The sequence below is a fragment of the Aegilops tauschii genome, chromosome 5 (genome assembly GCF_002575655.3).
Source record: "Aegilops tauschii subsp. strangulata cultivar AL8/78 chromosome 5, Aet v6.0, whole genome shotgun sequence".
Classification (NCBI taxonomy): Eukaryota; Viridiplantae; Streptophyta; class Magnoliopsida; order Poales; family Poaceae; genus Aegilops; species Aegilops tauschii.
Window position 1 is genome coordinate 513,935,031 of NC_053039.3, and position 14,408 is coordinate 513,949,438.

Consider the following 14,408-nt stretch of genomic DNA (forward strand, 5'->3'; position numbering starts at 1 on the left):
TACTTGCAAGCTCACAACAAGCATAATCATAATGACAAACAATATCATGATATTTCACCAATTATTAATAATGCAACATTATATGTCAACATGCTGTGATCAAGCCCGAACGTCCCTCGGGACAGCTTACCAACTGTGATCATCTCTGGACCACAAACACACCACCATAGTGGTCTTTCTCAAGAACAACTCGTGATCCTTACGGCGATCACAACCATGACCATCATTTGGTCCCAAATACCTCGATGGCCTTTCTGCCATCCATTGACAATGCAAAGTCCATAGCTTAATGTGCAATTTTTATTAGACGTTGACTCATGGTGGGACCTAGTACGAGGTGTCTGTGACCGTGGACTCGGCTATCGATAGATTATACACTCTGCAGAGGTAGCACACTGTACCCACACCACGGAACCCATGGCCTCGCATTCCCATTCGGGTGGACCAACGGCATTCCGACAAAACCCCTCCATTGCCACAGCACTCTCCCGGCCACTCCGACCCAAATCCCCAACGGGCTGGTCCTGGGTGGCCCCGTGTCTACCAAAGACACCCCGACCACCGTCGTGGTCAAAACACTCCCACTCGGGGACTCGGTACCATAATCTCATCAACGAGCACACAAGATTATGTGTGCTTACCGGGCCAGGGAAAACACGACAATAATCTTCCCTAGATGGAGGCACCGACCAGAGGCCGTGTCAATGGACCAAATCAAGGCCTTCCCACAAGGCAAATGTGGTTGCACTGGAAAGAAACTCGATTCAGCGGCACCATGACCCAGTCAACGGTATATTCAAATTGAGTTATATTCAGGATTAACTTTAAACTAAAAATGACCGGTTTCATAGCATGCCATGAAATGCAAAACATCACATGCATCACATATTGATAAAAATGACCGACGTCATCCATATGCACACCAAGCATAAACGTCAACAACTCATATTACTCTACTTGCTCAAAATGACTCACAACTTAACCAAAATATATTGCAACAAGTTTTATTAATTTCCTACGCAAGAAAGTAACTCCGATAAATTTTTCATATGCTTGACCAAAAGATATCATTATCAACAACTCTTAATTTCTTTATCACTAAGTTGGGTTCAAACATTCTGTAAGACAAGTAATATGATTAAACAAGTACTTAACAGAATATTTTCTAACAAATTTTTATCAATTTAAGAATGCAAACACAAAGCTTTAAATAATTACTACCATGCATAAAAATTTTATTTCTAACATCACCTCAAATAAATTTTAACTTGCTTTACCCACTAAAACTAGTTTCAACTATTCTGTAAATCAAGCATAACAACTGACCAATACTTAACAGAATACAAATAATTCAATAATTATTTAAATGCATGGGTTAATCATTTCATTTAAGTGAGAAAATCACAAATATTGAAATGGCATCATAAAAATGTTGTTGTGGCCTGCCTTAGTGCAGATGAGGTTCTCAAGCCTCCTGGTGATCCTCAAGACAAGCCTCACCTTCTGAAAATAATTTTAAACACAAAAAGAGAATATCAAGAACACTTCTGAAATTCACCAGAAATTCTAAACAGCTCAGAAAAATCTGATCTTTGGTGAGCTGTTAGATTTCCTTTCAAAGAACACAATGCAAAAAGAATCATCTAATTTGGACTTATGGTTAAAAAGTTAAAATTGTTTGAAGCTCTCTGGAATATAAATGAATTTGAATAAAAAGAAACAGCTGGGGGGTGACGTCGAAGGCGTAAAGCCCAGGGGCGCCACCACTCGTACCGCTTCACGCGTGTACTGAGTGGCTGACTAGCGGGCCCCGCTAGTCAGGTGGGGGAAGAGGGAGAGAGAAACAGAGAGGGTCGCGGCTTCGCCGGAGCTCTCACCGGCGACGAGGGCTCCTTGGCCCAAACGAGAGGGAGGGATAGAGAAAGGGGACGATGGCGCACCTGCCCGAACCCGTAGCGTGGCTAGGGGTGGTCGGACGGCGTCGGAAACTAGCTCGCAAGCGGAGGCAGAACGTGGAGGTCGCCGGAGTTGAGGAAGACGGCGAGCAGAGGTCACTCCAGAGGCTCCAAGCGGGCGAGATGGCCTCACCGGAGAGGCGGAGGCCTTGGAGGGGTCGCCCAGGCCTGGGAGGGGCTGGAGCTACCGCGGCGACCAGAGGGGATCGCTGGCGAGCTCGAGATAGGGGACGGCGGCCCGAGGCCTGCCCGGCCGGGCTATGGCTTCCTACTCGATCATGGGGTGTGTGTGAGTGCTGGATGGTGCTCGAGGAGGCTGGGGGTGGCTCTATTTATAAGCGAGCGGCGAGGGTGCTTCGTGCTCCGCCGGTGGACACCTGTCCAGGGCGCCCGGCGACGAGCAGCGTCAGTGAGAGGGGGAGAAGGCGACGGAGGTCACGCGGCCACTGTGGGCGAGCGGAGACAAGCACAGGATCAAGGGGATGGCGACGAGCACAGTGCGCTCCGCACTGTTGGGCTGGCCGGACCTTGCCCGTGCTCACTGCGGCGAGCTCCGGCGTCGGCGAGTGCCAGGGAGGAGTTAAGGACATCGAGACGATGATGGTGGCGGGGTTTGGCATGGTTGGGCAGGCGGGGGAAGCGAGCATGCTCGAACAGAGCGCTCGACGTCACCCAGAGCGCGTCCACACGCATGCCTGGCATCGTGGACACGCGTGGTCACCGCGCGAACTCTCTCCTCAGGCCAGCCTTCGTCCAAAAATCATGTCTGGCATGTTGTTCGTGGTAGTTTTGAAGTTCACCACGGTTTGGTTTGGATCCAGGTGCAGTAGAGAAGATTTTACAAGCTAGGTAAGTTTCTGGTCAGTAACTTTGTGATGTTACTGTGGTCAAATGGCTGGGAGTTTGGGGCTGTGCTTTGGAGGCTAGTTATAAGTTACTAAGGTAAAGATGCACAAGAAAGTTCAGGTCAAATGGAGCAATTAAATGGTAGTTGATGTAGAAACCACCATTTCTGTCCAGAACAGAAAAGATTTTCTGTAGCCAAAATATTCCAAAAAGTGATGAAATATTTTTGCTCAGGGAGGTGCCCTAGGTTCCCTAGAATATTTGTGAATTATCTTAGAATTTTCCGAGCCATAAAAATTAGGGTTGCCTTGAAGCAAACAGATCTGGCTTAGGGTTTTTGAGAGAAAATGAATATTTTTCATTTAAGAAAAATATTCCAAAGGTTATTTTGTGGTGGATCAGAAGTGAAGTGATGGTTTGGGAGAGAAGTGAACACTTGGGTGAAAGCCAAGGATGCCCAAGTGTTTAAGTCCAAATGAAAAGATTCAGAAACTCCAAGTTTCAAAAACTTTCAAATGAAATTTCAAGCAAATAAGAAAGGGCAAAAACCAGGCTGTCACAAACCTCCCCCACTTAGAATGAATCTCGTCCTCGAGATTCGGTTGCTTGGGAAAACCACTCTGGATATTGACTCTTAAGGAACTCTTCCTGCTCCCAAGTTGCTTTTGACTCGGTGTGATGCTCCCACTGAACCTTGAAAATTTTTCTGACTTTGCTGCGAGTGACCCTTTCCACTTGATCCAAAATTTTGGACGGTCTTTCTTCATAAGTTAAATCCTTTGCCAATTCTATCTCAGCCATTGCAGTCCTTTTCTCAGGCGGGGATATGCATCGTCTCAATTGCGAAACATGGAACACATTGTGTATTTCTGACAACTCGGGGGTAGTTCCAGTTGGTATGCAACTGTACCTACTCGAGACATAATTGAGAATGGACCAATGAATCTGGTTGCCAGCTTTCCACGAGTCTGAAATCGCTTAACTCCTTTCATAGGAGTGACTCGGAGGTACACATGTTCTCCGGGTTCAAAACTGACCTGCCGGTGCTTTGCATCATAATAACTCTTCTGACGGGATTTGGCCAATTGCAGTCGGCCTCTGATTTCCCTGACTTGTTTCTCGGCTTCCATCATGAGATCGGTTCCGAAGATATGGCAATCTCCAGCTTGAGACCAATTTAGAGGAGTGCGGCACTTACGACCATATAGAGCTTCATAGGGTGACATCTTTAGACTGGTCTGGAAACTGTTGTTATACGAGAACTCGGCGTATGGCAAGCAATCTTCCCAGTTCGCCCCGTTGGCTAGCACACAGGCTCGCAACATATCTTCGAGTATTTGATTTACTCGCTCTGTCTGACCGTCCGGCTGGGGGTGATAAGCAGTACTATATTTTAGTGCTGTCCCCAAGGCTTGATGGAGGCGGGACCAAAAGCGGAGGTAAACAAAGAACCTCGGTCGTAAGTGATAGTCCGGGGTACCCCATGCAGACTGACGATTCTGGATACATACAGTTGCGCCAGTTCATTTGCTCTGTATCTGGTGCTGACCGGGATGAAATGAGCAACCTTGGTTAGGGTGTCCACTATAACCCAGATTGCGTCTTTGCATCGCTGAGTCCTAGGCAATCCGGTGATGAAGTCCATGCAAACATCATCCCATTTCCATTGTGAAACTGGCAGTGGTTGGAGAAGTCCGGCTGGCTTCTGATGCTCTGCTTTCACCTTGTTGCATATGTCGCAACAGGCTACAAAATAGGCAATGTCTTTCTTCATCCCATTCCACCAAAATATTTGTTTAAGGTCTTGATACATTTTCGTACTTCCCGGATGAATGGAATACGAGGATTCGTGTGCTTCTGACAAGATTTTCCTCTTCAAGTCCGGTTGATTTGGTACACAAATTCGTCCACGGAATCGGAGGGTACCGAAGTTGTCCTGAAGAAATCTGGGGGCTGCCTTGCATGTTTTCGTAGCTTGGCGTCATCTGGCTGGGCCTTGCGGATTTCCATCTCAAGTGTGGGGGTAACTTCCAAAATATTAGTGAGGCCAGCATCCACGATGACCAAGTTGAGCTGAGCGATCTCCTCCTGAAGTTTGGTAGGCAATGATTTTAACATGACATTTAAGCTGACGGGCTTTCGACTGAGCGCATCGGCAACGACGTTGCCCTTGCCTGGATGGTAATTTATTCCAAGGTCATAATCCTTGACCAACTCTAACCATCTTCGCTGGCGGAGATTTAAATCTGGCTGAGTGAAGATGTACTTGAGGCTTTTATGGTCGGTAAAAAAGTGGCACCTTTTTCCAATGAGATAGTGCCTCCAAATTTTTAATGCATGAACCACTGCAGCCAATTCCAAATCATGAGTAGGATAATTTCCCTCATGTGGTCATAGTTGTCGTGATGCATAGGCTACTACCTTGCCATCTTGCATCAATACACAGCCAATACCTTGTCTGGAGGCATCGCAGTACACGTCGAAGCTGCGATGAATGTCTGGAAGAGTCAATACGGGCGCGGTTGTCAGACGCGTCTTTAGCTCATAAAAACTCTTCTCACAGTCCTTGGTCCACTCAAACTTTGTATCCTTTTTGAGCAGTTCCGTCATAGGTTTAGCAATTTTGGAAAACCCTTCAATGAAACGACGATAGTATCCAGCTAATGCAAGGAAACTCCGGATCTGTGTTACAGTCGTGGGCGGTACCCAATCGAGCACATCATTTACTTTGCTCGGGTCAACGGCTATGCCTTCGGCAGATAGTACATGCCCGAGAAACCCAACTTGCTTGAGCCAAAATTCGCACTTACTGAACTTGGCGTATAGCTGATGGTTGCGGAGCCATTGTAGCACTGCCCGGAGGTGATCCTTATGCTCTTTTTCACTCTTGGAGTAAATGAGGATGTCGACGATAAAGACTACCACAAATTTGTCGAGGAAGTCCATGAACACCTTGTTCATCATATGCATGAAGAAGGCAGGGGCATTGGTGAGACCAAAGGACATCACAGTATATTCGTAATGACCGTATCGTGTAGTGAATGCGGTCTTAGGAATATCTTCCCTTTTAATCTTGAGCTGATGATGCCCGGTCTGTAAATCGATTTTTGAGAATACTTTAGCCCCACTGAGCTGATCGAACAGATCATCAATCCTTGGCAGTGGGTATTTATTTTTGATGGTGACCTCATTCAGCTGGCGATAATCTATGCACATACGGAGACTGCCATCCTTTTTACCCACGAAGATTGCAGGTGACCCCCACGGTGAAGAGCTAGGACGAATATAACCTTTCCGGAGTAATTCGTCAAGCTGTTTCTTTAGTTCCACTAATTCTGATGAGGGCATCCGGTAATACTTCTTGTATAATGGTGCGGTTCCGGGCACAAGGTCTATGGCAAATTCCAGTTCCCGATCTGGTGGCATGCCTGGCAGTTCTTCTGGAAACACATCAGGGTACTCACTGACCACAGGAATAAATTCCAATTCGACCACAGCAGTGCACACTAGTTCTGGCTTGGGTATATGCTTGCGAGCATAGAATTTGGTGAGCTGCCCATTCAGACTAGTTAAATTGACTTCTCGGGTTGAGCAGTTTATACAAACTTGATATTTGGTCAGCCAATTCATTCCCAATATAATATCCAACTGTTCAGACAATGATTATCAGAGATGTTGGAAAGTGGACCCCGTTGATATTGATCTCCAGATCACGGCAGACTAGATTGCTCTTGATTATAGATCCCGGGGTTTGTACCAGCATATTTTTGCCCAAAATTGTGCAAGGAAAATTGTTTTGGGCGGCAAAAATCCGAGAAATAAAAGAATGGGAAGCCCCAGAGTCAAATAAAATTACTGAAGGTATGTCATTAACAGAAAACATACCAATGATGACTTCTGGCTTCTCTTAGGATTCATCGGCGGAGATATGATTCACGTGCCCAGTAAAGTTTTGCTGGGTTGGCCCTGACTCCATAAAGTTGACTTGTGGCCTGCTCAGCGCATTCACCTTGTGGTTCTTGGGGCACTGTTTGGCATAATGTCCGCGCTGCCCGCAAGTGAAACAAGAATTATTGCGCTGCCGCTCCTCATGCATTGGATTGGCCACAACATTCTTGACTTGAGTGGTGGTCTTGTTAACATTCTGCTGCCAATTTGGCCGGTATTCCACATGAGTCTGCTGCCAGGTACGAGCCTTTTGCATAGGTTGCCCATCCTTCTTTGGCTTAAACTTGCACTTGTTGTCGTTAACAGGCCTATTATCTGATATAAGCTTGTGTTCCCGTTCAGCAATGAATGCCTTGTCTACCAGAGTTTGGAAATCCGTGAAATCAAACGTACTGAGAGCACACCGAAGTTGCGGATTTAAACCTCCAAGAAATCTGTCCATCTTCCTTTCTTTGGTGGCTATGTCATACAGAGAGTAACGGGCCAGATGATTGAATTTTTGCAGATACTCGGCCACAGATTGATTTCCTTGGACAAGCGCGAGAAATTCACGCTGCTTGGCCTTCATAACTCCAGTAGGGATGTGATATTTGCGGAACTTATCCTTGAATTTTTCCCAGGTGACTTCCTCATCAATCGGCCACATGGCTTTTGTATTTTCCCACCATATGGCAGCTGCGCCTTCAAGGTAATGGGTTGCAAATGGGACTTTATCATTTCCTTCAGTATGGGCGATCTCAAGCTTTTTCTCCATGGTGCGCAACCAATCGTCCGCATCCAATGGGTCAACAACCTGACTGAAATTGGGTGGATTGGTCCTCTAAAAATCTGACAGCTTTGAGTGATGACCATTCTGATTTCCATTTTGTCCAACTATAGCTTGCACACTTCTCAATATTTCAATCAGATCATTGTTCCTTTTTTCTTCAAACATACGCAGAACTTGCTCGGTGGAGGGAGGATCAGGCAGAGGAGGTGGTGGCTGAACGTACGGCTCGGGAGAATATCCTGCCTGTCGTGCGGAACGACGAACAGGAGTTCCCTAACGAACGTTGCTACTGCCGCCTCCCCGCGTCATCCTATTGAGTATTTTTCCCAAGGCAACAAAATCGAGATGAGAGACATCTAAGAATAAAATTGGGGAAAAGCCAGCAACAATTCTCGAAAAAGACAAAAGAGCGAAGAGAATACGGCGATTAAAGTCCCATCATAATTATACATAGACTCATACATGAAAATTTAACAACCTGACTGGTTCCACTACTCTCATACATGAAGCATCATGACTCGTACAACTACATCCGTACACCATCTAGACGACTGCGAATACTCAAAGACACTACTGCTCTGCTGGTGCTGCGGTGTCCTCCCCTGAAGCGGTCTCAGATCCCGAACTGACGTGGTTAACGGAAACCTCCGGGTTAAAGGTAACACGACGACGCTGCCTCGAGGGCTCTCCCTCAGGGGCAGGGGTAGGATGAAGCATCGGGGCAGCAGGAGTAGCAAGAAGTGAGACCCACTCGGCAGGAGTACTGAGAGGGTTCACGGCCGGAACGCCTGTGCTACTCGGGGGAGTAACCGGCGAAATAGGGGAGCTAGAGCTAACTGGGACATAAGGGGTAAATCCCAGTGAGGATGGAGTAGTGGTGGATCTAGTAGTGACCAAGGTAGCGGCTAAAGCAGTACGGGCACGAGTAAGCTCTCGAGCTAGCTCGTGGATCATTAGATAGCTAGCAGTGATATAGCGAGCAAGATGGCTAGCAACACTATCAGACTCCAGGTTAACGAGAGGAAAACGGACACGACCGTTGTCGTGCAGAGATGGGTAGTAATAGAATCCTGGGTGATGCTACATTTGAACCTTGGTATAACGAAGCTCGACAAGGACCTCAAATGTGGCAAACTGGACAGCCTGAGAAGCGGTGGAGGCGTAACCGCTCTGAGAAGTGCGAGTGTAAGAGCCGGAATCGGAACTGGTGCGCAGAGTAACCACTGCGTGATACTCATACACTGAGTCTGCTAGACACTCCCGGTACACACGGTAGACTGGTTCATCTCTGTGAGGGTACAGCCGACGCCACACGTTGCGGAGATGGTGCGGTGACGTGTACGGCATCAACTGCAACTGGCACGGATACGGCACCGGAGCCATCTACACTCACAACCATTAACAGGTTAGCATAAAAATAATAATCAAATGACTACAATGCAACAACCAGCTATAACTGCTACCGACACTCACATTTACTCGTGTCTAGCGTCTAGTTAACACGTCGTAGTCTAGCGTGGCCTACAGTCAGCGCGGCTCTGGTACCAACCGTTGTGGCACCCCGGCTCAGAGCGACCGGTTTACCCTGCATTGCCAGCCCAGAGATCATGTCTTCTGGCAACACACAACATATTGGTACAGAAAACAACCGCTTTATTGATGCTAGCGGAACAGAGTTCATATTACAACAGTGGTCGAGGCCAAGCGGCACACTCGGTGCGGCGGAACAATATGTACATTATTTAATGAACATAAAGGGGCCTTGACTTGAACAACTACGTGGCAGCGGAATAACGTCGTAGCGGAAGCGCCATATCACAGGGACACTGATGTGGACACGATCTAGACTCGAACAGCGCTCCTTTCCAACGAGACTTTCCTGAAATCTGGCATGACACGCCAGGTTAGTACATTGAATGTACTTGCAAGCTCACAACAAGCATAATCATAATGACAAACAATATCATGATATTTAACCAATTATTAATAATGCAACATTATATGTCAACATGCTGTGATCAAGCCCGAACGTCCCTCAGGACAGCTTACCAACTGTGATCATCTCTGGACCACAAACACACCACCATAGTGGTCTTTCTCAAGAACAACTCGTGATCCTTACGGCGATCACAACCACGAACATCATTTGGTGCCAAATACCTCCATGGCCTTTCTGCCATCCATTGACAATGCAAAGTTCATAGCTTAGTGTGCAATATTTATTAGACGTTGACTCATGGTGGGACCTAGTACGAGGTGTCCGTGACCGTGGACTCGGCTATCGATAGATTATACACTCTGCAGAGGTAGCACACTGTACCCACACCACGGAACCCATGGCCTCGCATTCCCAATCGGGTGGACCAACGGTATTCCGACAAAACCCCTCCATTGCCACAACACTCTCCCGGCCACTCCGACCCAAATCCCCAACGGGCTGGTCCTGGGTGGCCCCGTGTCTACCAAAGACACCCCGACCACCGTCGTGGTCAAAACACTCCCACTCGGGGACTCGGTACCATAATCTCATCAACGAGCACACAAGATTATGTGTGCTTACCGGGCCAGGGCAAACACGTCAATAATCTTCCCTAGATGGAGGCACCGACCAAAGGCCGTGTCAATGGAACGAATCAAGGCCTTCCCACAAGGCAAATGTGGTTGCACTGGAAAGAAACTCGATTCAGCGGCACCATGACCCAGTCAACGGTATATTCAAGTTGAGTTATATTCAGGATTAACTTTAAACTAAAAATGACCGGTTTCATAGCATGCCATGAAATGCAAAACATCACATGCATCACATATTGATAAAAATGACCGACATCATCCATATGCACACCAAGCATAAACGTCAACAACTCATATTACTCTACTTGCTCAAAATGACTCACAACTTAACCAAAATATTTTTCAACAAGTTTTATTAATTTCCTACGCAAGAAAGTAACTCTGATAATTTTTTCATATGCTTGACCAAAAGATATCATTATCAACAACTCTTAATTTCTTTATCACTAAGTTGCGTTCAAACATTCTGTAAGACAAGTAATATGATTAAACAAGTACTTAACAGAATATTTTCTAACAATTTTTATCAATTTAAGAATGCAAACACAAAGCTTTAAATAATTACTACCATGCATAACAAAATTATTTCTAACATCACCTCAAATAAATTTTAACTTGCTTTACCCACTTAAACTAGTTTCAACTATTCTGTAAATCAAGCATAACAACTGACCAATACTTAACAGAATACAAATAATTCAATAATTATTTAAATGCATGGGTTATTCATTTCATTTAAGTGAGAAAATCACAAATATTGAAATGGCATCATAAAAATGTTGTTGTGGCCTGCCTTAGTGCAGATGAAGTTCACAAGCCTCCTGGTGATCCTCAAGACAAGCCTCACCTTCTGAAAATAATTTTAAACACAAAAAGAGAATATCAAGAACACTTCTGAAATTCACCAGAAATTCTAAACAGCTCAGAAAAATCTCATCTTTGGTGAGCTGTTAGATTTCCTTTCAAAGAACACAATGCAAAAAGAATCATCTCATTTGGGCATATTAAAAAGTTAAAATTGTTTGAAGCTCTCTGGAATATAAATGAATTTGAATAAAAAGAAACAGCTAGGGGGGTGACGTCGAAGGCATAAAGCCCAGGGGCGCCACCACTCGTACCGCTGCGCGCGTGTATTGAGTGGCTGACTAGTGGGCCCCGCTAGTCAGGTGGGGGAAGAGGGAGAGAGAAATAGAGAGGGTCGCGGCTTCGCCGGAGCTCTCGCCGGCGACGAGGGCTCCTTGGCCCAAACGAGAGGGAGGGATAGAGAGAGGGGACGATGGCGCACCTGCCCGTACCCGTAGCGTGGCTAGGGGTGGTCGGACGGCGTCGGAAACTAGCTCGCAAGCGGAGGCAGAACGTGGAGGTCACCGGAGTTGAGGAAGACGGCGAGCAGAGGTCACTCCAGAGGCTCCAAGCGGGCGAGATGGCCTCACCGGAGAGAGGCGGAGGCCTTGGAGGGGTCGCCCAGGCCTGGGAGGGGCTGGAGCTACCGCGGCGACCAGAGGGGATCGCCGGCGAGCTCGAGCTCGGGGACGGCGGCCGGAGGCCTGCCCGGACGGGCTACGGCTTCCTACTCGATCGTGGGGTGTGTGTGAGTGCTGGATGGTGCTCGAGGAGGCTGGGGGTGGCTCTATTTATAGGCGAGCGGCGTGGGTGCTTCGGGCTCCGCCGGTGGACACCTGTCCACGGCGCCCGGCGACACCGGCGTCAGTGAGAGGGGGAGAAGGCGACGGAGGTCACGCAGCCACTGTGGGCGAGCAGAGATGAGCACAGGATCAAGGGGATGGCGACGAGCACAGTGCGCTCCGCACTGTTGGGCTGGCCGGACCTTGCCCGTGCTCGCTGCGGCGAGCTCCGGCGTCGGCGAGTGCCAGGGAGGAGTTAAGGATGTCGAGACGATGATGGTGGCGAGGTTTGGCATGGTTGGGCAGGCGGGGGAAGCGAGCACGCTCGAACAGAGCGCTCGGCGTCAGCCAGAGCGCGTCGACACCCATGCCTGGCATCGTGGACACGCGTGGTCACCGCGCGAACTCTCTCCTCAGGCCAGCCTTCGTCCAAAAATCATGTCTGGCATGTTGTTTGTGGTAGTTCTGAAGTTTACCACGGTTTGGTTTGGATCCAGGTGCAGTAGAGAAGATTTTACAAGCCAGGTAAGTTTCTGGTCAGTAACTTTGTGATGTTACTGTGGTCAAATGGCTGGGAGTTTGGGGCTGTGCTTTGGAGGCTAGTTATAAGTTACTAAGGTAAAGATGCACAAGAAAGTTCAGGTCAAATGGAGCAAGTAAAATGGTAGTTGCTGTAGAAACCACCATTTCTGTCCAGAATAGAAAAGATTTTCTGTAGCAAAAATATTCCAAAAAGTGATGAAATATTTTTGCTCAGGGAGGTGCCCTAGGGTCCCTAGAATATTTGTGAATTATCTTAGAATTTTCTGAGCCATAAAAATTAGGGTTGCCTTGAAGCAAACAGATCTGGCTTAGGGTTTTTGAGAGAAAATGAATATTTTTCATTTAAGAAAAATATTCCAAAGGTTATTTTGTGGTGGATCAGAAGTGAAGTGATGGTTTGGGAGAGAAGTGAACACTTGGGTGAAAGCCAAGGATGCCCAAGTGTTTAAGTCCAAATGAAAAGATTCAGAAACTCCAAGTTTCAAAAACTTTCAAATGAAATTTCAAGCAAATAAGAAAGGGCAAAAACCAGGCTGTCACAAACTGGTAGGAGCCTTATGGTTGTCTCTTTATTGCATAAGATGCAAGCGCCATATAATTGCTTTACTTTATCTCTATGCGATAGCAATAGTTGCAAAAGCAATAGTTGCCGAGACGACCATGTGACGACACATTGATAGAGATCAAGATGATGGAGATCATGGTGTCATGCCGGTGACGATGGAGATCATAACGGTACTTTGGAGATGGAGATCAAAGGCACAAGATGATGATGGCCATATCATGTCACATATTTTGATTGCATATGATGTTTATGTTTTATGCATCTTATTTTGCTTAGTACGGCGGTAGCATTATAAGATAATCCCTCACTAAATTTAATGGTATAAGTGTTCTCTCTGAGTATGCACCGTTGCGACAGTTCGTCGTGCCGAGACACCACGTGATGATCGGGGGTGATAAGCTCTACGTTCACATACAACGGGTGCAAGCCAGTTTTGCACATGCAGAATACTCGGGTTAAACTTGATGAGCCTAGCATATGCAGATATGGCCTCGGAACACTGAGACCCAAAGGTCGAACGTGAATCATATAGTAGATATGATCAACATAGTGATGTTCACCATTGAAAACTACTCCATCTCACGTGATGATCGGACATGGTTTAGTTGATATGGATCACGTGATCATTTAGAAGACTAGAGGGATGTCTATCTAAGTGGGAGTTCTTAAGTAATATGATTAATTGAACTTTAATTTATCATGAACTTAGCCCTGATAGTATTTGCATAACTATGTTGTAGATCAATAGCTCGCGATGTAGCTCCCCATTTATTTTTGATATCTTCCTAGAGAAAAATAAGTTGAAAGATGATAGTAGCAATGATGCGGACTTGGTCCGTGATCTGAGGATTATCCTCATTGCTGCACAGAAGAATTATGTCCTTGATGCACCACTAGGTGACAGACCTATTGCAGGAGCAGATGCAGACGTTATGAACATTTAACAAAGCTCGGTATGATGACTACTTGATAGTTTAGTGCACCATGCTTTACGGCTTAGAACCGGGACTTCAAAAACGTTTTGAACTCCACGGAGCATATGAGATGTTCCAAGAGATGAAATTGGTATTTCAGTCTCATGCCCATGTCGAGAGTTATGAGACCTTTGAAAAGTATTGTGCCTACAAGATGGAGGAGAATAGCTCAACCAGTGAGCATGTGCTCAGAATGTCTGAGTACTACAATCACTTGAATCAAGTGGGAGTTAATCTTCCAGATAAGATAGTGAGTGACAGAGTTCTCTAGTCACTATCACCAAGTTACCAGAACTTCGTGATGAACTATAATATTCAAGGGATAACGGAAACGATTCCCAAGCTCTTCACGATGCTGAAATCAGCAAAGGTAGAAATCAAGAAAAAAAATCAAGTGTTGATGGTTGACAAGACCACTAGTTTCAAGTAAAAGGGCAAGGGAAAGAAAGGGAACTTCAAGAAGAATGGAAAGCAAGTTGCCACTCCCATAAAGAAGCCCAAAGCTAGACCTAACCCTGGAACTGAGTGCTTCTACTACAAAGGGAATGGTCACTGGAAGCGGAACTACACCAAATACTTGGCGGATAAGAAGGATGGCAAAGTGAATAAAAG